The sequence below is a fragment of the Gorilla gorilla genome, chromosome 10, assembly GCF_029281585.2.
Source record: "Gorilla gorilla gorilla isolate KB3781 chromosome 10, NHGRI_mGorGor1-v2.1_pri, whole genome shotgun sequence".
Taxonomy (NCBI): Eukaryota; Metazoa; Chordata; class Mammalia; order Primates; family Hominidae; genus Gorilla; species Gorilla gorilla.
Window position 1 is genome coordinate 98,446,325 of NC_073234.2, and position 25,658 is coordinate 98,471,982.

Here is a 25,658-nt window from a genome sequence, read left to right on the forward strand (position 1 = left end):
TTTATTCATCCTGTGAATATCAGTACTGGCAGCAAGGAAGATATGCTATTTTTTTAGTCTTTCTATAAGTGAAGAAAGGAACAAATATATTTAGTCTGTGAAGTAGTAGTGCCTGTGCTCAAATAGAGCTGTATAATTTGCTGCTTAATGATAAAAGGAGAGGATAGTCAAAGGAAGGCAAATTCCTTCCTTCTCATTTTGTGAGGATGAAATTAGACTTTATCTTGGCAAGAGGTAGAATTACTATGCTGAAAACACAGTATCAAAATGAAATTTCCCTGTATTATCAGAAAGGGATTATATCAAAATGCAAAACAGTCATGCATGTGATAAGTGTTCTTTATAGTAAAAAATAAACTGTGGTTTGATACTTCTGATAAATAAACTGTGGGTTGTATAGTGGTTCTCAATTGTAAGCTAAACAAAGTGGAGTATTTCCAACCGTGGATAGCATTCCAGAAGGATGTCAAAGTGCTTCATAGCTGTCTGTGTTTTGTTTATGTTGCTTATCTGTATGTGTCACTTCCTCTCTTCTCTTGAGTTTGAAAACATTTTGAGAGTAAGACCTATTTTCCTTTTTACTCCCAGTAACTTAGAACTGTGATGTACTCAGGATGCAGTTCCGTAATTGTCATTGACCAACCTTAGGTTAATAGACTAACCTAAACTATTCCAAAGCCAACTCTTAAAATCATCAAAATTTCAATGATTTTTATAATTACTTCTGTCAGTACGGCAATACACAAAGATACTCTCCCCTAGATTCTTTCCTCTGGTAGAGGATAGAATAATGTTCTGAAATGCTGTTGGGCTTTCAAGAAAGAGATAAGAAGTACCTTTCCAAAGGCAAGGAAGAGGGGGTTGGCAGCATTAGAGAAGGAAAAGAAAAAAGAACAACTGCAAACTAGAGGTTGGGATTTAAGTGGTGGGTCACCTGTAGAAGTGACCTGAGGATGGAGGTCCAATATCCTGAGGATGGAGTCCAATAGCAGCCCTGCTTGCTGGCTAATAACTTTGTGCCTGCACCAGTATAGTGAAGCAGAGCCTGTAACTCCCAATATTGAGTCAAGACCCAATGTAGGAATTTCAGGTGTGTGTTAGGCTGGTCTTGCATTGCTGCTATAACGAAATGCCTGAAGCTGGATAATTTATAAAGAAAAGAGGTTTAATTGGCTCATAGTTCTACAGGCTGTACAGGAAGCATGGCACCAAAATCTGCTCAGCTTCTCAGGAGGCCTCAAGGCGCTTTTTCGGATCTCGGAAGGTAAAGCAGGAGCAGGAGAGAGTGAGAGTGAGGGAGGAGATGCCTCACACTTAAACAAGCAGATGTCACAAGTACACACGATTGCAGGGACAGCACCAAGCCATGAGGGATCCACCCCCATTTCCCAAACATCTCACAACAAGCCCCACTTCCAACATTGGGGATTACATTTCAACATGAGATTTGTGTGGGACAAATATCCAAACTGTAGTATTCTGCCTCTGGGTCCCCCAAATTTCATGTCCTTCTCACACTGCAAAACATAATCATGCCTTCTCAATGGTCTCCCAAAATCTTAACTCATTCCAGCTTAACTCAAAAGTCTACAGTTCATAATCTCATCTGACATAAGTCAAATCTCTTCCACCAATAAGCCTGTAAAATAAAAAACAAGCTGGTTACTTCCAAGTAAAATAAAAAAGCAAGTAGTTACTCCCTTGTATAGTTTTCTGTACAAAGGGGGTATAGGCATTGCGTAAACATTCCCATTCCAAAAAAAGAGAAATCAGTCAAATGAAAGGGACTACAGGCCCCATGCAAGTTCAGACCCCAGCAGGGCAGTGATCAAATCTTAATGCTCCAAAATAATCTCCTTTGACTGCATGTCCCACATCCAGGGCACACTGGTGCAAGGGATGAGTTCCCAAGGCCTTGTGCAGCTCTGCCCCTGTGGCTTTGCAGGGTTCAGCCCCAGAGGCTGTTCTCACAGGTCTTTGAGTACCTGTGCTTTTCTGAGGCCCAGAGTGCAATCTCCTGGTGGATCTACCATTCTGGGGTCTAGAGGGCAATGATATCTGTCCCATAGCTCCACTAGGCAGTGCCCCGTGGGCGGTTCTATGTGGTGGCTCCAACCCCACATTTCCCCTTGGCACGTCTCTAGTAGAGGTTCTCTGTAAGGGCCCCACCCCTAAAGCAGGCTTCTCTCTGGGCACCCAGGCTTTCTCATGCATCCACTGAAATCTAGGTGCAGGCTGCCAAGCTTTCCCTCCTGAACTCTGCTTCCCTGCAGGCTTAACACTATGTGGAAGCTGCCAAAACTTACAGCTTGCATTTGCCAAAGTAGCAGCTTAAGCTGTACCTGGGCCCCTTTGAGTAACAGCTGGAGCCAGAGCAGCCAGGATGCAAGCAGCGGTCTCCCAAGGCTGCTCAGGGCAATGGAGTCCTGGGCAAGGCTCTTGAACCCATTCTTTCTTCCTAGAATTATGAGCCTATGGTGAGAGGAGCTGCTGTGAAGGTCTCTTTTCCCCATTATCTTGGATATTAGCATTTGGCTCCATTTTGGTTCTGCAAATACCTCTAGCAAGTGGTTGCTCCACGGTCTGCTTGAATTTCTCTCCCTAAAAAGCTTTTTCTTTTTCTTTCTCTGCCACATGGCCAGACTACAGAATGTCCAAACTTTTATGCTCTGCTTCCTCTTTAAATGTAACTTCCAACTTTATGTCATTTCTTCACTCTTGTGTCAGAGAGTAGGCTGTTAGAAGCAGCCAGACCACTGCTTGAACACTTTACTGCTTAGAAATTTCTTCTGCCAGATACCCTAGGTCATCATTCTGAAGTTCAAATTTCACAGATCTCTAGTACATGGACACACTACCATCATAACAATGGTGACCTTTGCCCCAGTTCCCAATAAGTTCCTCATTTGCATCTGAGACCTCAGCAGCCTGGACTTCACGGTCCGTATTACCATCAGCACTTTGGTCACAACCATTTAACCAGTTTCTAAGTAATTCCCAACTTTCCTTTATCTTCCTGTCTTTTTCTGAGTTCTCCAAACTCTTCCAACCTCTGCCCATTACCAAGTTTCAAAGCTGCTTCCACATTTTCAGGTACCTTTATAGCAGTGCCCCATTCCTTATTACCAATTTTCTGTGTTAGGCCATTCTTGCATTGCTATAAAGAAATACCTGAGACTGGCTAATTCATAAATAAAAGGTTTAATTGGCTGACAGTTCTGCAGGCTGTATGGAAGCATGGTGCTGGCATCTGCTCAGCTTCTTGGGAGGTCTCCAGGAACTTTTTCTCATAGCAGAAGATGAAGCAGGAGTTGGCAGTTCACATGGTGAAAGCAGGAGGAGGAAAGAGTGAGGGGGAGGTGCCATCCACTTAAACAAGCAGATCTTGCAAGTACTCACTATTACAAAGACAACACCAAGCCATGAGGGATCCATCCCATGACCCAAACACCACCCACCAGGCCCCACCTCTAACACTGGGGATTACATTTCAACATGAGATTGGGGTGGGGACAAATATCCAAACTATATCTAGGTGGTGGTACTCTCTGGCTTTTTGCAAAGGCAGATGCAAATCCTACTAAGAGAAAAGTACGCACAATTTAAACCTGATGAATTCCTTAGGGTAAGATCAAGCAATTGGTTAAAGAAAACACGGACATCACAAGACCCCAAGGAAGTAATCACCATGAATGGGAATCAGCAGAAATAAAGTTTAAACCTCTAAAGCCTACAGATACTGAAATTATCAGAAACAGAATATAGAATAGCGTTGTATGAAATATTTAAGAAATACATAATAGAATTATCTTGAAAGGAAAAATACTGTTGAAATCAAAACTCAGTGATTAAATTAAATAGGTAAGTCACAAATGAGAATATCAGATATATGTGAGTAAATTTCTTAGGAGGCCACACAGCGAAGGAAAATCAGGAATATGAAAGAGAAGTTAAGGAAACAATGTAAAAAGATCTAATGTCTATTTACAGCCACAACGTATAAAATAGTGACTATCTTGGAATTTTCTAGGGTGGATACACAGCTTGGGAGGCCAAGGCGGGCAGATCACCTGAGGTCAGGCGTTCGAGACCAGCCTGACCAACGTGGTGAAACCCCATCTCTACTAAAAATACAAAATTGGCTGGGCGTGGTGGTGCATCCCTGTAATCCCAGCTACTCAGAAGGCTGAGGCAGGAGAATCACTTGAACCCAGGAGGCGGAAGTTGCAGTGAGCCGAGATCATGCCATTGCACTCCAGCCTGGACAACAAGAGCAAAACTCTGTCTCCAAAAAAAAAAAAAAAAAAAAAATGCACAGTATACACACATAAAAGATACACACCAAGTTGAATAAATACATAGAAATATCTTGGCCTACCATGGATTACTGTTTGTCAACTGCAATACCAAAGACAAAGATGATAACCTAAAACCAGCCAGAGAGAAAAGAAAACTTGCCTATGAAGACATGCAGGTCAAGCAAGAGCACATTAAATGCACAACAGTGAAAGATAGAAGACAATGGAATAGTCACTTTAAGCTGTTAAGAAAAATATCTGTAATACTCTCTTATTGTTTAAGATTATCTTTCAAAATGATGGTGAAATAAGAACTTTTTAGATAATCAAAAACTGAAAAATATGGCCACTGGCAGCCTTTTACTGAAGAAATCCCTAAAGCATATACTTCGGATAGAATAAAAATAACTCCAGAATGGGAATCTAAGATGTGACAAGAAATGCTGTGCAAACAAAACAGTAAGTTAATGATATAAATGTAAATAAACCTTGTGTAATCTGATGACAGGGATAATGTTTTGTGTGGTTAATGTTAGGGCAGAGGATGATATAGGCATCTTGCCAGAAATACAGTGTTCATGTATTGACTGAGGATGTATGGCTCAGGGGAACTTTTTCTCTGAGCATGTGGGACTTTGGACTCATACTGACAGGGAAGCTCAGTGGAAGTATGATCTTACAATAGAATATTTGTAAATGTAAATCTTTGTGATATCAAATATATCTAACTCATACAGTAACATATGCCTTAGTCCATTTTCTGTTGTTATTACAGGATACCACAACCTGGGTAATTTATAAAGAAAAGAGATTTATTTCTTGCAGTTCTGGAAGTTGAGAAGTCCAAGGGCATGGTGCTGGTACCTGCTCGGCTTCTGGTGAAGGTCTTCTTGCTGCATCATAACATGGCAGGGGTATCACTTGGTGAGACAGGAAATGTGCTAGCTCAAGTCACTTTTCTTCCCTTTAAAAAGCCATTAATCCCCTCATGGGAGCCCCACCTTGATTCAGACCTTATCTAATCTCAGTTACCTCCCAAAGACCCCACCTCCAATCAACATATTAATTTGGAGATTTAGTTTCCAGCACATGAAATTTAGAGGACTGTTTCAACCCATAGCAACAGTTGTGTATGTAAGTAAACATGGATAATAAAAAATCATAAAATTCATACCTGTGAACATATCATGTGACTCCAAAACTAATCATTGTTGATAACTTCTATCTACCTATACACGTCTTTTTCTGCCCCATCCTTATGACCCCCCATGCCCACAAGAGATTATCCCTATTTAAATCACCACGCTGAATTTTGAAGTTTAGTCTTTGATATAATTTGGATTGGTGTCCCTGCCCAAATCTCATGTTGAATTGGAATTCCCAATGTTGGAGGAGGGGCCCGGTGGGAGGTGATTGAATCAAGGGGATGGATTTCCCCTCTTGCTGTTCCTGTGATAGTCAGGAAATATGCTTGTTTAAAAGTGTGTAGAACCTCCCACTTCTCTTCTTCCTTCTGCTCTGGCCATGTAAGAGATGCCTGCTTCTCCTTCACCTTCTTGCCATAATTATGTTTCCTGAGGCCTCCCCAGCCATGCTTTTTATACAGCCTATAGAACCATGAGCCAATTAAGCCTCTGTTCTTTATAAATCACCCAGTCTCAGTTCTTTATAGCAATGGGAGAATGGACTAATACAGTCTTTAAATGAAAAGTAATACTACTAATCATTAATTACATAGTTCCTTTAATTTACTTGATTTATATATTAATTTTTTATTTATTAAATTCTACTGAATAGACACCAAGTAAAAATGTGATCAATATTATTTTTGGCTAGCCACCGAAGTACAGGGAAAATTGGCATTATAAAACGTGAACTTTAGGAGGCCGAGGCGGGTGGATCATGAGGTCAAGAGATCAAGACCATCCTGGCCAACATGTCAAACCCCCGTCTCTACTAAAAATACAAAAATTAGTTGGGCGTGGTGGCACACGCCTGTAGTCCTGGCTACTCGGGAGGCTGAGGCAGGAGAATCACTTGAACCCAGGAGGCGGAGGTTGCAGTAAGCCAAGATCGCGCCACTGCACTCCAGCCTGGGTGACAGAGCTAGACTCCATCTCAAAAAAAAAAAAAAAAAAAAAAAAGTGAACTACAACACCACTAAGACCACTGGAGCAATCCAATAATAACATTAATAAGTGTGTTACTCAATTATTAGAAACATCTTAGGACATGATATTGGTGCCATGTTTGCTTTCTTGATGAAGGTCCCCGAACTATAAGTAACAGCTGCTTCAGTGATTAAAGTTAGGTGCTAACAAGTGAAGATTGTCTTTCAAAGTTCACTTTACTAAAAAAGTTATTTTAGCTAAAGTTTATTCTTATTAATATGTTAATGAAATTGTATTATTTTCTTCCTTGGTACAATAAGAACTAATATCAGTCATTTTCTTTATTCATGTCATTTCTGTTCACGTAAGATCCATTCCATTTGTTCTCCCTAAAAGGCCAAGTTCTCTCAGATAGTCTCTCATTCCCCAGAATCTAATGCCCAAAAGACTATAGCTGTCTTTTCTCTGCATCACCAGTGTATTAGTTCCTTGTGCATTACTATAAAGAAATACCTGAGATTGGGTAATTTATAAAGAAAAGAGGTTTAATTGGCTCACAGTTTCACAGGCCATACAGGAAGCATGTTGGCATCTGCTCAGCTTCTGGGGAGGCCTGAGGAAACCTTCAATTATGGCAGAAGGTGAAGAGAGAGAAAGAGAGGTGCCACATACTTTTAAACACACCAGATTTCACAAGAACACACTCACTATTTTGACAGAGTACCATGGAGAAAATCAGCCCCTATGATCCAGTCACCTCCCACCAGGCCCTACCTCCAACACTGGGAATTACAATTAGACATGGGATCTGGGTAGGAACACAGATCCAAACCGTATCAACCAGTCACTCCCCAATTCTTGAAATATTTCACTAAGTTTGGTCTCTCAAGAAAGCTCTCTCACCAGGTTTTCTCTTCTACAACACCTCTGTGGTCTCATTTCAAACATCCCTTCCTTGACCACTATCTCCACCTCTAGTACCAACTTCCCAAATGCATCAGCCACACCCAGGACTTACAGTCTATGGAAATCACCAGTGTTTCATGGTTTTTCACATTATGACTCACACCCCTTTTTAGATTAAATTCTAAGGTCCATCATTATAATTGCTCTCTTACCTATATAACCTCTACTCCTTTGCCTCTTTTTGCTTTACCATATATACTTGGCAAAAATCAACACCCAGTTAAATCCATCTCTACCTATTCCATGCCTGCATCCTGAAGCATGAATAAAGAAAAACACTTTACTTTTTCTTTATTCTTTATTTTATGGATTTAAAAACTCACTTTAAATCCATATCAGTAACCTCAAGTGAGTCCTCAAAGATGGGTGACAATTGTACTGTAGTTTTCTAAACCATTGTACCTCAACATTTTTCTAGACATTTATTCATACCTTACTCTCAACTCTTAAAGTTCTAGTATATCTTCACCTGTCATTATACTCAGCTGATGACCTTGCTTTTCTGTCACTGAGGATATAGAAGTAATCACAGAGAACTTCCACTCGCTTCCATCATCACGTCTAACCATCTATTAACATCTGTAATGTTACTTTTCCTTCTGTTATTCTAGATAAATTATTCGTGCTTCTAATTCAAACCAACCTCTTCATTTCTTCAGTAGATGCCTTTGGTCTTGATTACTACAGGACACTACTCCAGCAGTTACGCTTCGTCTCTTTCTGTCACTGTCTTTCTCCTGTATTAACAAATGTTTCCTCTCTGCCAGATCTTTCCCATCAACATTTAAATATATTATTTCTACTAAAATTGAAAAGCAAAAAACTTCTCAAGCTAATTCCTTCCTCTAGATACCCCTTCTCTCCTTCTCTATAGATTTCTCTCCTTCTCTATAGCTTTCCATTTTCATTTCAACCCACTCAGATATGTTATGTCACCAAAACTGCTCTTATCAAAGTTACTAGACTTTGACTAGTAAGTACAACACTCAGCATCGTTAGATTAATTTGTTCTCAGTTCTAATTTTATTTGTCCTGTCAGCAGCATTTGACACAGAGGATTACTCATTCCTCCTGGAAACATTTTTTTCCCTTACTTTCCAGAAACTTCCCTCCTTTGCAACCACCTAACTCCGGTACCTCTTGTGGTTTACCCACTTGGCTGGTTCTTCTCCATCAATCCAATGTCTTTAACCTGGGAATCCTCTCTAACCCACTTCACACCCAAACTCTCAGGGATCTTGCCCTCTCTCATGGTGTTAAAGGACATTGAGACACTGATGACTTTCAGTTTTATCTCCCACCCAGGTCTTTTTCTTGGAATCCAAACCCATCTGCCCAATGCCTGCCTAGAGTCGCCACATGTAGAGGCCTGTCAAACTACTAAACTGAATTCCTGATCATCCTCCCACACCTTCCCTTCCCATGGTCTTTCCCATTGCAATAAATGGCTTTATTCTTCCAGTCTTATAAACCAACTTCCCCTGCTACTATCCTGGGCAAAAGACATTACCATCACCACTGACCTATAATACTGAAATTTACTCCTTCTTCATTAATGTGCTTTTAACATATCCCTCAAAGTGACCCTTTTAAGGCATGACTGATGATGCACTTTGATGATCTCACTTCTTCACTCAAAGGCCATCTTCTCCTAAGACCTTTCTAGATCTTCCCATTTAATTTTTAAACTAGGGTCCAGCAAACTTTTGTTGTAATGGGCCACATAGTAAATATTTCAAGCTTTGTAGCCATAAGATCTCTGTTGCAGATGTTCAGCTCTGCTTTTGTAGCATAGAAGTAGTCATAGACAGTACATATATGATCAAGTGTGGTTATGTTCCAATCTTTATGGCCACTTAAATTTGAATATAATGCAATTTTCGTGTGTTATGATGTATTCTTCTTTTGAGGGTTTTCACTCAAAAGGGTCAGCAGGGGGCCAGATGTGACCCACAGACTAGTTTGCTGACCTCTCCCATATGTTCTGTAAACCCTTCCTTTCTTTGTTTTATTGTTTTTATGTTAAAATGTATCACAATATAAAATGACACATATTTTACTTACTTCTTTTTGTTTCTTATCTATGTCTTACAAATATAAGCTCCATGAGACTGGAGTTTTTGACTCTATTACATACTGCTGGATCAGTAGATACTGAGTAATTACATCATAAATGAATGAGTGAGTGAACAAATTACATTTACAAAGGAAAAATTAAGAATATTGAGTGTAATTGATGGGACATACTCTATTTTATTTAAAAAATTATAATCAGAGAACCACAGGAGAGACACCATTTTAACTATTTACAGTCTACAAAATGCTCCTTCAAGCCTGGGCAACATGGCAAAACCTCGTCTCTACAAAAAAAAAAACATCCAGGTATGGTGGCACATGCCAGTGGTCCCAGCTACTCAGGATGCTGAGGGAGGAGGATTGCTTGAGCCTGGGAGGAGGAGGTTGCAGTGAGCCAAGATCACACCACTGCACTCCAGCCTAAGTAACAGAGTGAGACCCTGTCTAAAAAAAAGACTCCTTCAGTGAGTTTCTTATTAAAATTTTCATCTTACTTGATTTTTATTCCATTTTTATAAATTTCTTTTTCGGCTCCCCTAAATCCTATTTATTTATTCTATAGTAAGAGGTACCTCAATGTATCAATCCATTGCTTCCTCTCCCCTCCCCCGTGGACAGGTTTTAGAGTTGAATAGACCTGAAGACTAGCCACGTTCATCCCCGCATCTCTGCTGGAGGTTGCTGCTACAAGAGAGCATGCTCATTTAGCATCCAAGACCTCATTTTCCAAGAAATTACTATTTAATTTCTACATCTCTTAGATGAACCAAAGAAGTTAACAAAGTTTTTAAACTTCTGTCTTGGACTGAAGTAAATAAAAGTGTCAAATTATAGGCATTAGAGCATAGCTTAATTTCCATCAGCCATTTCAAGGCACTGCAATTGGATTTCATTATTATATGCAATGGACATTAAACATTTATGAGATAAATGGCCTATAGTTTAATTAGATAGTTAGTAAAGTATTCATAAGATACTTTATTTTAAGAATAATGTGTAATAGCAGAAAAGGATCTTGCCTCTGGTTTCTTACATAAAAGAATTGAAAAGATGTCCCCTTGTACTTCTAGAGAAGTGGTTTTTGTTCTGCTTGTTCAGACGTGAAGCATAGGCAGAGATGACATGTGGCCAAGCTTTAGTATAGTCAAATATTTGATCGCTATTTCAAGGTTGTTTCATTGCCAGTACAAAAGTATGTTTTTTGAGTAGGTAAAAACATCATTTTGTGATGTTGTAAACGTATTTGACACATACCATATAATCATTATGATCCCCCAACTTGGTATTACAGATGAGTCTAAAAGAAATCAGAGTGGCATCTGAGAATTAATCATTGGGTTTGAAATAATTTACTTTGTTCTGCCTTCTTTTTCAAGTTTGGTTTTGGTTGTTATTTGTGAGTATGGTTGAATAAGTATGTGATAAATACTTTCGAGGCTAACAGTTGATTGGGCTCTAGGTCTGTGTGATTGCTTTATTGATTGCTGGTTACTTGCTTGCTTCCTTTTTTATATTAACAAGGTAGAGCAAGGAAGGGAGACAGGAAGGTAAGGATGTAAGGTTTTCAAAAATAGGGCTGCTCAGAGAAGAGATAAGACATTGGTAGATTAGGTAAAACTATGTAAATTCAGAATTATATAAAAATTTGGAAGCTATTACTCAGAAAATGTCATTGAGCCGGTCTTTAAAACCTTGTAGATAAAAATGTGCTTCTTATCGATAAAACTTTAACTTAGGAGATGCTAGATGCAGGCCGATTGTGGCAATTTCAGATATTCTCAGAAATAAAGGCAAAATATGCAGTAGAATGGAGAGATCTTGAGGGCGATATGTGAACCTTTACTATGTGAGCAGCAGCAGTTCTACCATTAATACTATATTGATTTGCCATGGGCTTAGAGACACACAAGCCGTGTTTATTTATTTTTACATTTTCAACAGGCATAACACCTTGGCAAGTGTCATGGCTTAGAGTACAGCGTGGCTTCACCTTGTTTGGTGTGTCCTGATGGAATATCTTATGAAATTATTATGTGTGAAGACCTCGCATCATTATTTTTCCAGGCATGTATCAACGAAGTCTTGGCCCTATAAAAGTGCAAACAGAATGCGATGCATCAGTCAGTATGTTTACATTTTACTTTTAGTCCCTGGAAAGATTATAGTTTCTGGAGAAATTGCTGTGCTCCTGCCCGTTACGTTTGACCTGGTCATCCTAACTCAGAACATTCGAAATACTTTCCATTTGCTGTGTGCATGAAGGCTGTGGTGAATTCACTCAGTGAAACATACTTCTTCATATTCATTCTGCGAGTGGACAGTTACTGCTTTGTACTGTCATGGTGAAATGTGATTACTCTGAATGAAACTGCCACTCCTGCATTAATCCTGCTTGTTCATGCCATAGTCCCCATCTGCTTTGGAAGATGAAAAAAAAAGTGTCTTATGCATCTGCTATGGACTGAATGTTTGTGTTCCTCCAGAATTCATACACTGAAACCCTAATCCCTAATGTGATGGTATTCGGAGGTGGGGCCTTTGGGAGGTAATTAGAGTAGGTTAGGTCATGAGGGTGGAGTGCTCAAGATGCGAGTAAATCCCTTGTAAAAAAAAATGGTAAGAGGAGACACAGGGAGTCTTTCTCTGCCTGCACACACCAAGGAAGGCCATGCGAAAACATAATCAGGAAGAAGATCCTCACCAAGAACCAGGCTATGCTAGCAGCCTGATCTCAGACTTCCAGACTCCAGGAACTGTGAGAAATACGTGTTTGTTGTTTAAGCCACCCAGTTTTGAATCTCTGTTACAGCAGCCTGAACTGACTGGGAAACCATCTTTAGAATATGTATGCCTAACCCTAAATTTTCATTTAAATCTACTATTTGATGTCTCTGATATCCTCATTTCCGTGATTTTTAAAACTGAGTATTTTTAATAAATCCTGTTTAGGAAAAGCTGTAATTTCCACAATATATAAACTATTATCTCTCAGTTGATCTCCATCAGACAGCTATTTATTGGCAAACATAGACATTAATTAGAAAAGTGATATACATAGGTTAAAAACATTCTTCTGAATTTGTTTGTTGTGGCATCTGTTGAGTCTTTACCCCAGTATGTCTTTGCTTATGTCCATGTACACTGTAGTATGTCTATACCTCTTGCCGTCTTCATTCATTTTATATATATATATGTATATATCTGATATATGTGTGTATATATGTATATGTGTGTATATTTATATATATATAAATATGTACACATATATATATCAGATCCATTTGTGTAGCAAAATGTCTAGGGGAAAAAATGAGTCTCTGCTTGTATTCCATGACAATTGAGATTTTAAATATTATAAGCGCAAATCTCAAATTTCAACATATCTGTGAACTATATTGTAACAACAACATGATTATTCCAGTGACAGGTTCCAATTCCTTGGGATGAGCAGTCATGTATTACGTATTTTTAAACTCATGCCTCACACATACACAGTTGGATGGGCTGTACAGCTGGAAATCCTTCTGTGTAATATGATTATGACTGAGAAAGCATGTACATGTTCCTCCTTCCCCTTCATGCTAAAAACAAACAAAGTGTAGAATGAATTACATTGCTTAAATCATATTTCAAATAGAAACAGACAAGGAATTTGGTTCAAAGGAAAAAAAAAAAAGATACTGTATGAATTTGTAGCAGCTATCTAGATTAGTAAGGGCAGCCAGCTCTTGGTGTTTTAGAGAGATAGATGATGCTTGTCTGTTATGCATATTATTTTCTAAATTTCTTAAATTCTACTTATTTTTATCCTTGTTGTATTCTGTATGTACTTTGAGACATCAGATATCTTCTTATATAGAACTTTTATTTAGCAGTTTTACTTCAAATGATGAGCTGCATGCTTATTGCAAATTAAGATGGAGTACTGATTGCATATTATAAAAACTGAGTGAAACAGGTGGCCTTGGATCTAGGTTTTCCTTTTTTTTATTATTTTTTTTTATTTCTATAGGTTATTGGGGAACGGGTGGTGTTTGGTTACATGAGTAAGTTTTTTAGTGGTGATTTGTGAGATACTGGTGCAACCATCACCCGGGCAGTATACACTGTACCCTATTGTAGTTTCTGTTGTTGTTGTTGTTGTTTGAGACAAGTCTCAGTGTTGCCCAAGCTGGAGTGCAGTCGCACGAGCTCAGCTCACTGCAACTTCTACCTCCCGGGTTCAAGCAATTACCCGGCCTCAGCCTCCCTAGTAGCTGGGACTACAGGCACATGCCACCATGCCTGGCTAATTTTTGTATTTTTAGTAGAAACGGGGTTTCAATGTGTTTGCCAGGCTGATCTCAAACTCCTGACCTCGTGATGTGCCTGCCTCGGCCTTCCTATTTATGATCTTTTATCCTTCACCACCTTCCCACCCTTTCCTCCTGAGTCCCTGAAGTCCATCGTGTCATTCTTACGCCTTTGCATCCTCATAGCTTAGCTCCCACTTATGAGTGAGACATATGATGTTTGGTTTTCCATTCCTGAGTTACTTCACTTAGAATAATAGTCTCCAGTCTCATCTAGGTTGTGGCAAATGCCATTAATTCTTTCCTTTTTATGGCTGAGTAGTATTCCATTGTGTATATATATACCACAGTTTCTTTATCCACTCGTTGATTGATAGGCATTTGGGTTGGTTCCATGTTTTTGCAATTGCAAATTGTGCTGCTGTAAACATGCATGTGCAAGTAACTTTTCCATATAATGATTTCTTTTCCTCTGGGTAGATACCCAGTAGTGGGATTGCTGGATCAAATGGTAGATGTACTTTTAGTTCTTTAAGGAATCTCCACACTGTTTTCCATAGTAGTTGTACTAGTTTACATTGTCACCAGCAGTGTAGAAGTGTTCCCCATTCATCACATCCATGCCAACATCTACTATTTTGATTTTTTGACTATGGCCATTCTTGCAAGAGTAAGGTGGTATCTCATTGTGGCTTTGATTTGCATTTCCCTGAACATTAGTGATGTTGAGCATTTTTTCTTATGTTTGTTGGCCATTTGTGTATCTTCTTTTGAGAATTGTCTATTCATGTCCTTAGCCCACTTTTTGATGGGATTTTTTTTTCTTACTCACTTGTTTGAGTTCATTGTAGAGTCTGGATATTGTTCTTCTGTCAGATGTATAGATTGCGAAGATTTTCTTCCACTCTGTGTGTTGTCTGTTTACTCTGCTGTTACTTTTGCTGTGCAAAAGCTCTTTAGTTTAATTAAGTTCCAGCTATTTATCTTTGTTTTTATTGTGTTTGCTTTTGGGCTCTTGATCATGAAATCCTTGCCTCAACCAATGTCTAGAAGGGTTTTCCTGGTGTTCTCGTCTAGAATTTTTATACTTTCAGGTCTTAGGTTGAAGTCCTTATCCATGTTGAGTTGATTTTTGTGTCAGGTGAGAGTTGAGGATCCAGTTTTATTCTCTTACGTGTGGCTAGCCAATTATCCCAGCACCATTTGTTGAACAGGGTGTTCTTTCCCCACTTTGTTTTTGTTTGCTTTGTCTGTTTCATTGACACAAGATAGAGAAAGAGGGAACCCTCCCTAATTCATTCTATAAAAGCAGCATCACCCTAATACCAAAACCAGGAAAGGACATAACCAAAAAAGAAAACTACAGACTGATATCCCTGATGAACATAGATGCTAAAATCCTTAACAAAATACTAGCTAACTGAATCCAACAACATATCGAAAAGATAATTCACTACGATCAAGTGGGTTTCATTTCAGGGATGCAGGGATGGTTTAACATATGCAAGTCAATAACTTTATTGAGTTATTCTGTTTCATTGATCTATGTGCCTATTTTTATACCAGTACCACACTATTTTGGTGACTATGTCCTTATAGTATAGTTTGAAATCAGGTAATGTGATGTCTCCAGATTTGTTCTTTTTGCTTTGTCTTGCTTTGGCTGTGTGGGCTCCTTTTTGGTTCCCTGTGAATTTTAGATTTGTTTTTTCTAATTCTCTGAAGAATGATGGTGGTATTTTGATGGGGTTGCATTGAATTTGTAGATTGCTTTTGTCAGTATAGTCATTTTCACAATATTGATTCTACCCATCCATGAGCATGAGACGTATTTCCATTTGTTTGTGTCATCTATGATTTCTTTCAGCAGTGTTTGTAGTTTTCTTTGTAGAGGTCCTTCACCTCCTTGGTTAGGTGTATTCCTAAGTATTTTATTTATTTATTTATTTATTTATTTATTTTGTGAAAGAGGTTGAGTTCTTGATTTGATTCTCAGCTTGGTCACTGTTGGTGTAAAGAAGAGCTACTGATTTGTGTACATTAATTTTGTATCCAGAAACTTTGCTGAATTATTTTATCAGTTTTAGGAGCTTTCCAGAGGAGTCTTTAGGGTTTTCTAGGTATGCTGTCATATCATCAGCAAACAGTGACAGTTTGACTTCCTCTTTACTGATTTGGATGCCCTTTTATTTCCTTCTCTTGTCTGATTGCTCTGGCTAGGACTTCCAGTACTGTGTTAAAGAAGAGCAGTGAGAGTTGGTGTCCTTGTCTTGTTCCAGTTCTCTAGAGGGAATGCTTTCAACTTTTCCCCATTCTATATTATGTTGCCTGTAAGTTTGTCATAGACGGCTTTTACTACATTGAGGTATGTCCTTTGTATGCCGATTTTGCTTAGGGTTTTAATCATAAAGCGATGCTGGATTGTGTTGAATGCTTTTTCGGCATCTATTAAGATGATCATGTGATTTTTGTTTTTAATTCTGTTTATGTGCTGTGTCACATTTATTGACTTGCATGTGTTAAACCATCCCTGCATCCGTGAAATGAAACCGACTTGATCATAGTGAATTATCTTTTTGGTATGTTGTTGGATTCAGTTAGCTAGTATTTTGTTAAGGATTTTAGCATCTGTGTTCATCAGGGATATCAGTCTGTAGTTTTCTTTTTTGGTTATATCCTTTCGTGGTTTTGGTATTAGAGTGATACTGGCTTCGTAGAATGAATTAATGAGGCTTCCCTCTTTCTCTATCTAGTGTCAATAGGATTGGTACCAAACCTTTCAACGTCTGGTAGAATTCTGATGTGAATTCGTCTGGACCTGGACTTTTTTTGTCAGTAATTAATTATCATTTCAATCTCACTGCTTGTTATTGGTCTGTTCAGGGTGTCTAATTCTTCCTGATTTAAGCTAGGAGAGCTGTATCTTTCCAGGAATTTATCCATCTCTTCTAGGTTTTCTAGTTTATGTACATAAACGTGTTCATAGTGGCGCTGAATGATCTTTTGTATTTCTGTAGTGTCAGTTGTAATATCTTCTCTTTCATTTCTTATTGAGCCTATTTGGATTTTCTTTTTTCTTGGTTAATCTTGCTAATGGTCTATCGATTTTATATATCTTTTCAAAGAACCAGTGTTCTGTTTCATTTATCTTTTGGATTTTTTTGTTTCAATTTCATTTAGTTCTGCTGTGATCTTGGTTGTTTCTTCTACTGGGTTTCGGTTTGGTTTGTCCTTGTTTCTCTAGTTCCTTGAGGTGTGACCTTAGATTGTCTGCCTGTGCTATTTCAGAGCTATTGATATAGATGTTTAGGGATATGAACTTTCCTCTTAGCAGCACCTTTGCTGTATCCCAGAGATTTTGATAGGTAGTGTCACTATTGTCATTCAGTTCGAAGAATTTTTAAATTTTTATCTTGATTTCATTTTTAACTCAATCATCATTCAGGATCAGGTTATTTAATTTCCGTGTATTTGCATGGTTCTGAAGGTTCCTTTTGGAGTTGATTTCCAGTTCTCTTCCACTGTGGTGTGAGAGAGTGCATGATATAATTTCAGTTTTCTTAAATTTATTCAGGCTCGTTTTGTGGGCTATCATATGGTCTGTCTTGGAGAAAGTTCCATCTGCTGTTGAATACAATGTATTCTGCGGTTGTTGGATGGAATGTTCTGTATATATCTGTTAAGTCCACTTCTTCCAGGGTATAGTTTAAATCCATTGTTTCTTCATTGACTTTCTGTCTTGATGACCTGTCTGGTGCTGTCAGTGGAGTATAGAAGTCCCCCACTATTACTGTGTTACTGTCTCTCTCATTTGTCAAGTCTAGTAGTCGTTTTATAAATGTGGGAGCTCCAGTGTAAGTGCATATAGGTTTAGGATTGTGATATTTTTCTGTTGGACAAGGCTTTTTATCATTATGTAATGTCCCTCTTTGTATTATTTAACTACTGTTCTTTAAAGTTTGTTTTGTCTGATTTAAGAATAGCCCCTCCTGCTCACTTTTGGTGTCCATTTGCGTCAAATGTCTTTTTGTACCCTTTTACCTATGTGAGTCCTGATGTGTTACATGAGTCTCTTGAAGACAGCAGATAGTTGGCTGGTGAATTCTTAAACATTCTGCAATTCTGTATCTTTTAAGTGGAGCATTTAGGCCACTTACATTCAACGTTAGTATTGAGACGTGAGGTACCATTCCATTCATCGTGCTATCTGTTGCCTGCGTACTTTGTTTTTGTTTTTTGTTTTTGCTGTTTAACTTGTATTTTTGTTTTATAGGTTCTGTGAGATTTATGCTTTAAAGAGGTTCTGTTTTGGTGTGTTTTCAGCATTTGTTTCAAGATTTAGATCTCCGTTTAGCAGTTCTTGTACTGGTGGCTTGGTAGTGGTGAATTCTCTCAGCATTTGTTTGTCTGAAAAAGGCTGTATCTTTCCTTCATAGACGAATCTTAGTTTTGCTAGATACAAAATTCTTAGCTGAGAATTGTTTTGTTTGAGGAGGCTAAAGCTAGGGCCCCAAGCCCTTCTAGCTTGCAGAATTTCTGCTGGGAAATCTGCTGTTACTCTGATAGGTTTTCCTTTATAGGTTACCTGGTACATTTGTCTCACAACTCTTAAGATTCTTTCCTTCCTTTACCTTTGGATAACCTGATGACAGTGTGCCTAGGTGATGATCTGTTTGCAATGTATTTCCCAGGTGTTCTTTGTGCTTCTTGTATTTGGTTGTCTAGGGTCTCTAGCAAGGCCAGGGAAGTTTTCCTCGATTATTCCCCCAAATATGTTTTCCCAACTTTTAGATTTATCTTCTTCCTCAAAAACGCTGATTATTCTTAGGTTTGGCTGTTTACCATAATCCCAGACTTCTTGGAGGCTTTGTTCATATTTTCTTACTCTTTTTTCTTTGTCTTTGTTGGATTAGGTTAATTTGAAGACCTTGTCTTCGAGCTCTGAATTTCTTTCTTCTACTTGTTCAGTTCTATTGCTGAGACTTTCCGGAGCATTTTGCATTTCTATAAGTATGTCCATTGTTTCCTGAAGTTTTTATTGTTCTTTACTTATGCTATTTCAGTGAATATTTCTCCCTTCACTTCTTGTATCATTTTTGTTAATTTCCTTACTCTGGGCTTCGTTTTTTCTGGTGCCTCCCTGATTAGCTTAATAACTAACCTCCTGAATTCTTTTGCAGGTAAATCAGGGATTTCATCTTGGTTTGGATCCATTGCTGGTGAACTAGTGTGATTTTTTGGGGTGTGTTAAAGAACCTTGTTTTGTCATATTACCAGAATTGGTTTTCTGGTTCCTTCTCATTTGAGTAGGCTCTATTAGTGGGAGGGTCTAGGGCTTAAGGCTGTTGTTCAGATTATTTTGTCCCATGGTATGTTCCCTTGATGTAATACTCTCCCCGTTTTCCTATGGATGTGGCTTCCTGTGAGCCAAGCTGTAGTGATTGTTACCTCTTTTCTGGATCTAGCCACCCAGCAAGTCTACCAGGCTCTGTGCTGGTACTGAGGGCTGTTTGCATGGTATCCTATGATGTGCACCATCCGTGGGTATCTCAGCTGTGGAAACTAGCACCTGTTCTGGTGGAGGTGGCAGGGGGGTGAAATGGACTCTTTGAGGGTTCTTAGCTTTGGTGGTTTAATGCACTCTTTTTGTGCTGGTTGGCCTCCTGCTGGGATGTGGCGCTTCCCAGAGAGCATCAGCTGTGGTAGTATGGGGAGGAACAGGCGGTGGGTGGGGCCCTAGAACTCTTAAGAGTATATACTCTTTGTCTTCAGTTACCAGGGTGGGTAGGGAAGGACCATTGGTTAGGGGCAGGGCTAGGCGTGTCTGAGCTCACTCTCCTTGGGCAGGTATTGCTGCGACTGCTGTTGGAGATAGGGATGAGGTTCCCAGGTCAATGGAGTTATGTTCTTAGGAGGATTATGGTTGTCCCTGCTGTGTCATGCAGGTTGTCAGGGAAGTGGGGGAAAGCTGGCAGTCCCAGGCCTCACCCAGCTCCCACACGATCCGAAGGGCCGGTCTCACTCCCACCATGCCCCCACCAACAGCACCGAGTCTGTTTCCAGGCAGTGGGCAGGCAGGGCTGAGAACTTACCCCATGCTACCCGCTTCCCAGCTATGAAAGCAAGTGTCACTGAGTCTGTTTCCAGGCAGTGGGCAGGCAGGGCTGAGAACTTACCCCATGCTACCCGCTTCCCAGCTATGAAAGCAAGTGTCACTGAGCACTGAGTCTGTTTCCAGGCAGTGGGCAAGCAGGGCTGAGAACTTACCCCATGCTACCCGCCTCCCAGCTATGAAAGCAAGTGTCACTGAGTCTGTTTCCAGGCAGTGGGCAAGCAGGGCTGAGAACTTATCCCATGCTACCCGCTTCCCAGCTATGAAAGCAAGTTTCGCCGAGTCTGTTTCCAGGCAGTGGGCAGGCAGGGCTGAGAACTTACCCCATGCTACCCGCCTCCCAGCTATGAAAGCAAGTGTCGCTTTCCTTCTTACCCCGCCTGTGGAGTCTGCACACTAGATTGATGTCCTCCCCCAAGTTCTGGCCAGGAGACTTCCTGATCAGTTCAAATTGTTACAAACTTCAGCTGGAGATTTCCATCTCCCTGGGGCCTTTTCCCAGTGCCTCTGGCCACCCTCCTGAAGGACCCCTGTGAGGCCAGGCAGAGATGGCTTGCTACGGAACCCAGCAAGTGTACAGAGCTTTTTTCCGCTGCTTCCTCTAGCCCTGTATTTCACTCAGCTGTCTAAATTGACTCAGCTCCAGGCAAAGTCACAATCTTCTCCCGTAATCTAGATTTTCATTTTCGCCAGTGGGGGTGTGTGTTCGGGGGCGGATGATCTCCTTTTCCTACTTCCACAGTTTGGGCACTCACAGTATTTGGGGTGTCTCCCGTGTCCTGCGGGAGCATTCCCCTTCCTTCAGAGGGTATGTGGGTCCTCTCAGATTTCCTGATTTATTCCTGCAGTTGTTCTGGGGCAAAAATTCAGCATGGAGCCTCCACAGGCTGCTCTGTCTGTCCAAGTCAGAGCTGCAATCTAGTCCTGCCTCCCATCTGCCATGATCTCTCACAGTTCTCTAGGTTTTGCATTTGAGTCATGTGAAAGATATTCCTGTGACATTAAAGACATCAAGAAACCCAGCTTTGAAAATAGGATCGTCTTTACTGAAGAATAATTTCTGGGGTAATATTCTTAAGTTAGTAGATGCACTTTAAAGTCTGTTAGAAATAACTACCACCTTTGAAATTGCTCTGTTACAATCACTGCTCTTCCCCCAAACCAAAACTGTTGGCATTTTGATAGCCATAGAAATGTATAACACCCAACACTGTGACAATCACACCCATCATAAAAGTTAAATGAACATTCTTGTAACACCCACTGGGACGAGGCAGACGTAGGAGGGAAGGATTGAGCACACAGGATAAAATGTGTCTCTGACAAATTGAAAGTACTCCCTTTATACAGCATTGTTGTCTTAGTTGTCATCTGTGTCTGTTTTGTTTTATTCAAAGCCATTTCAAAAGCACAAATACTGTGTTGAAACTGAGATTCAAAATGAATCATTTCTATGATCTGTCAGAATTTGCCTTGCCATTGCTAGATTTTCTGTGTTTTCCCTTGCTATGTCTCCAATTTTGTAAATCTTTTTTGATTTATTCAAAATATGACTGTAGTCAAAATAAGACTACAAAGAACTATCATTTCTGAATTGGGAGTGTTGCATTGCTTATGGGGTTTTGTTTTATGATAGCCTTTTGTGACGATCATTTGTTTAATTGTATTAATCTTGCATTTTAAGTAAGGACTTCTTTTTTCATTTTGGTTGGTGCCAGAGGGTTAACATCATGATTATCACTGCTGACAGCTTATTCCCCAAATTAACTGAAATTCTGACTCCCCTCTATTGGGGCGACTCTTCACTCCTGGCTCTGCTCTCAGCAGTCTGCTAAAAATGTTTTTTAAAGTAACAAATTGATTTTGATGCTACCCACCAATTTCAAAAGTTCATGTCATATTCTCATTCTGGGAGTCTAAGAGACCTGAAGCAACCTAACAATTCTTGTTGTCTAATATTCTTATACCCATAAGGAAATAATATCCCCTCTCCCCCACAGCTCAGTCTTAGTATCTCCTTTGTAGACACACCTGATTCTTCCTTTGGAGTAGTAGAATTTGTCTTCATGCGTTGGACTGTAAACTCCTTAAGGGCAGTGAATCCATCCTCTGTGCAGTCCTCTTCTATACTGCTTACATCGATGCGTGGATAACAGTTTCACCTCCCTCTTTCGGTCTGAAGGGCATAAATGAGACAATGAAGTTACACCTAATAGGTTATAGTAAATGCCAAGTATACACTTAAAATTACTTCAAGCTACATACAGACTAAAAATACATATTGCTTTTGTTCACTGCATATCCATTGTCTGGCCGAGCACATATAATAAGTGGTCAATAAATATGTGTTAAATTACATTGAGATTGGTATAGAATTTACCTCTCCTACATCAGGTTTTTCTGCTAGCACATACAAATTTGTCTTCTTTCAGCAAACATTCATTGAGAGTTTATTTTATATGGCAAAGCGTAGCACTAGTACTATAAAGACAATTAGGATAAATTCACTGGCTTTTTCATCTTCCAGCAAAGAAGACAGACACTTATAACAAGTAGCTGTAATTCACTCTGGTAAGTGTAGCAATTAATGCATGTAGACAGCACTATGGGAACATAAAGAAGTAAGCTATGAATAAGAAATTGTTGAAATCTTTTTTTTTTTTTTAATGAGCAGAAGTTTGTCAGAGAGGGTGGAAGAAGGACTTTGTCAGTGGAGCAGTCTATGATAAGGAATGAATGCTCAAAAGAGCCCATGACAGAAATAGAAGTTTCAGGTGGCTCAGGCACAATGTACATTGAGAGAATGTTTTGGATGTCAGGTAAAAATGGGGCTTCTTAGTACTGGCTGAAGAATTTGGATCCTTTTCTATAGTCATAAATCAAAAGCTCTGAAACATGATTTGCATTTTAGAAAGTCAAATATTAGGTGGGAGATAGATTGGAATAAAAAGAAACTGAAGATAGGGAGAATAACAGGAGGCTGATGGAGGTTAAGGAGTGGGATGAGATGCTAAATTTACATGCTGCCAGTAGAAATGAAGAATAGTAAAGAGAGGTAAAATATGAAACATATAGTTCATCTTAAATTTTTTTTGTTGTCCCTGGAAAAGGAACTAAGAAGAAAACAAGGATTCTGGATACAGAAAGGCTATAAAGGTTATTCTGCATGCTGGCTAGCTAGGAGCTGCTGTCCTCCCGTATTCATTCATCCAGGATTTACCATGGTTAATGTTGAGACATCCATGGAGATCCCACTGCCTCTCCCAGAGGTCTACTGTCTGGCTGCCCAGATTTCTATCATTACCTTGAGTGAACTTATATCAAAGATTCTCTGTTTTGTTTATGACAGATTTTTCATTTTAGAAGCAGTGGCTATCTGGTTCCCAATGGAAGCAACAAGGTAGGCAGTCGTATTTAGGACCAATTTTGAGGTAGTTGGGGCTCTGTGTTCATACCTTTCAAATATGACCATGTAGGTGATATTTTGTACGATGTTACGTTATTATCTTATTTTGTACAAATGTTAAGAACAGGTGGGTCACCAAAGAGGAAATATAAAGAGCTTATAACCTTATGAAAATGTTTTTAACCTCTCTAGTAATCAGTGAAAAGAAATTAAGTGCATAGAAAGATACAGATTGAGTATTCCTTGTCCAAAATGTTTGGGACCAGAAATCCCAATCTCAGATTTTAGCTTTTTCACATTTTGGAATATCTGCATTATACTTTTACCAGTTGAGAATAGAAAATCTGAAATTTGAAATGCATTTTCTTTGAGCATTATGTCTGCATTCAAATAGTTTTAGATTTTGAAGGATTTCAGATTGCAGATTTTCAGATTTGGGATAGCGAGTTCGCACTATTTTTGCAACTTTCAATTCAAGAAAACTTTAAAAATTAGACAATACCAAGTGTTATTAAGGATATAGAATAAAGGGACTCCTGTTATATTAATACATTTTGATACAACCGCTTTGAAAAGCAATTTGGTAATAGCTAGCAAAGTCAAAGATCCCCTGTGACCCCACAATTCTGTTCCTAGAAACTCTTCCCTGAGTATATGTAGACATATGCACAAGAATTGATGGCAGCCCTCTTTTAAAGAGTCTGCATTCCATCATTAAGAGAAGGTATTCAGTGTAATTAATGTGAAGGAACAAATCTTACATATATCAAGATGTCTAAGTCTGAAAAATAAAATGTTGAACAAAATTTCAAGTTTCAAATGAGTGTTTGGCAAGATGGCATTCCAGGATGGATGATGCCTAATATATAAAATTAAAATTTATAAATAATATTTACATTTGCTATGGGTACACAAATATTAAAAGTGTTAAATGTGTACTGGACTGTTAAGTACCAATTTCAGGATTGTAGTTTTCTCCTGGGGATGGTCAGGAATAGGATAGGGAGAGAGATTTAGGGCCTTCAGTTGTATTTATAAAGTTATATTTGTTAGGCAAGTATACAATGTTTGTTGTATTCTGTGAAATTTTTTATGCCTAAAATATAATAAAAAACCTGCATATGGCTTTAGTCATACGTTTCTTTATTCATTTTGTCAATCAGCCATCAATCTGTACAGCTACCTATTTGTATATTCTTTTATTTCTGTCAGAATTATTTAAGTAATCCAGAAAAAGATGATAAGGGCCTGAACCAAGTTGGACAAAAGGGGTAGGATAAAATTCGAAGACAGATTGAAGAGCGATTTAGTTGTAAAGTTATCAAGACTTAACAATTGGATGTGAGTATGTATATGGGTGGGGGGGCAAGGAATCCAAGATAATTTATATAGTTTCTACCTTGCATCAAACCATTGAGCATGCCCATGAAACAAAGGAGGAGAGTGATGTTGAAAGTGAAAGGAATGAGATATTTAACGTTCTTTTTTTTTTCCTGAAGCTTAACAGGTTATCTTAAAAACTTTAGTAATTATTTATTAAATATCTGCCATGTATAAGGCACAAATAAATACAAAGAGACCCATTAAATGTATGCATAAATGCCTTTTCATTAATATGTTTCTTAAAATGTTTATACTATTCATTTTTAAGCATCATGGTACAGTTGCTGCTTCAGTAAGTTCAATTGGGCAAGCAATTTCAACTGAATACAGTTGAATGCCAGTATGCAGCCTTCATTAAGTTATTTGATAGCTACTTTAAAAAGAGTGAGAATCCATCAAAAAGTTCAGACTGCAAACTCATTTAAGTTTGCAAATTATATTCATAAGGACAGTTGAAGGTAGTTATCTTGAAAATATCCCAAAGATGTGTTGTGTATTAATTGAGTAATGACTAGGTAAGGCTAACTTCAGTCACTCTTTTTAAAAAGTTATTTAGTTTACTCAACAGTAAATATGCAAGTCAGGATAATTTTAGCAGCATGAGTAAATCCTTTGAATGGAAATAAATTTATTTAAACAATTAGAAATATAGGTCTGTTATCTCTGTCTTCATCTTTCTCATAACTCCTCTTGCCTGTTGATTACCCTTCATAAAAGGGAAATGGCCACAGAGACCAATGGGATACAAGAGAGCCCAACTACTGCAGGGGTATCCAACTCCTGACTAAATAGAATATCTCAAGCAAACCCTTTTCTCTTTTGTTTTCTTCTGGGACCCACTCAGTTCGTCTTTTCGGAGTTCTACATTACTCCTGATCCCAATAGAAACATGGATTCCCAACCGTAAATCCCCACATAGTCTTACTATTCCTCTTCTGTTATTTTCTTTCCAATCCTACATGATAAGCTTAGGCCAGAACAATGATTTTGTGTTCCAATCCTGTGTGTTCACGA

At 38.9% G+C, this 25,658-nt stretch overlaps 1 protein-coding gene across 2 annotated transcripts in view; it reads left to right on the forward strand.

The window, feature by feature from the left end:
* TMTC2 (transmembrane O-mannosyltransferase targeting cadherins 2) overlaps nt 1–25,658 on the forward strand; it is a 446,120-nt gene that overhangs the window by 413,311 nt on the left and 7,151 nt on the right. The window lies entirely within an intron of this gene.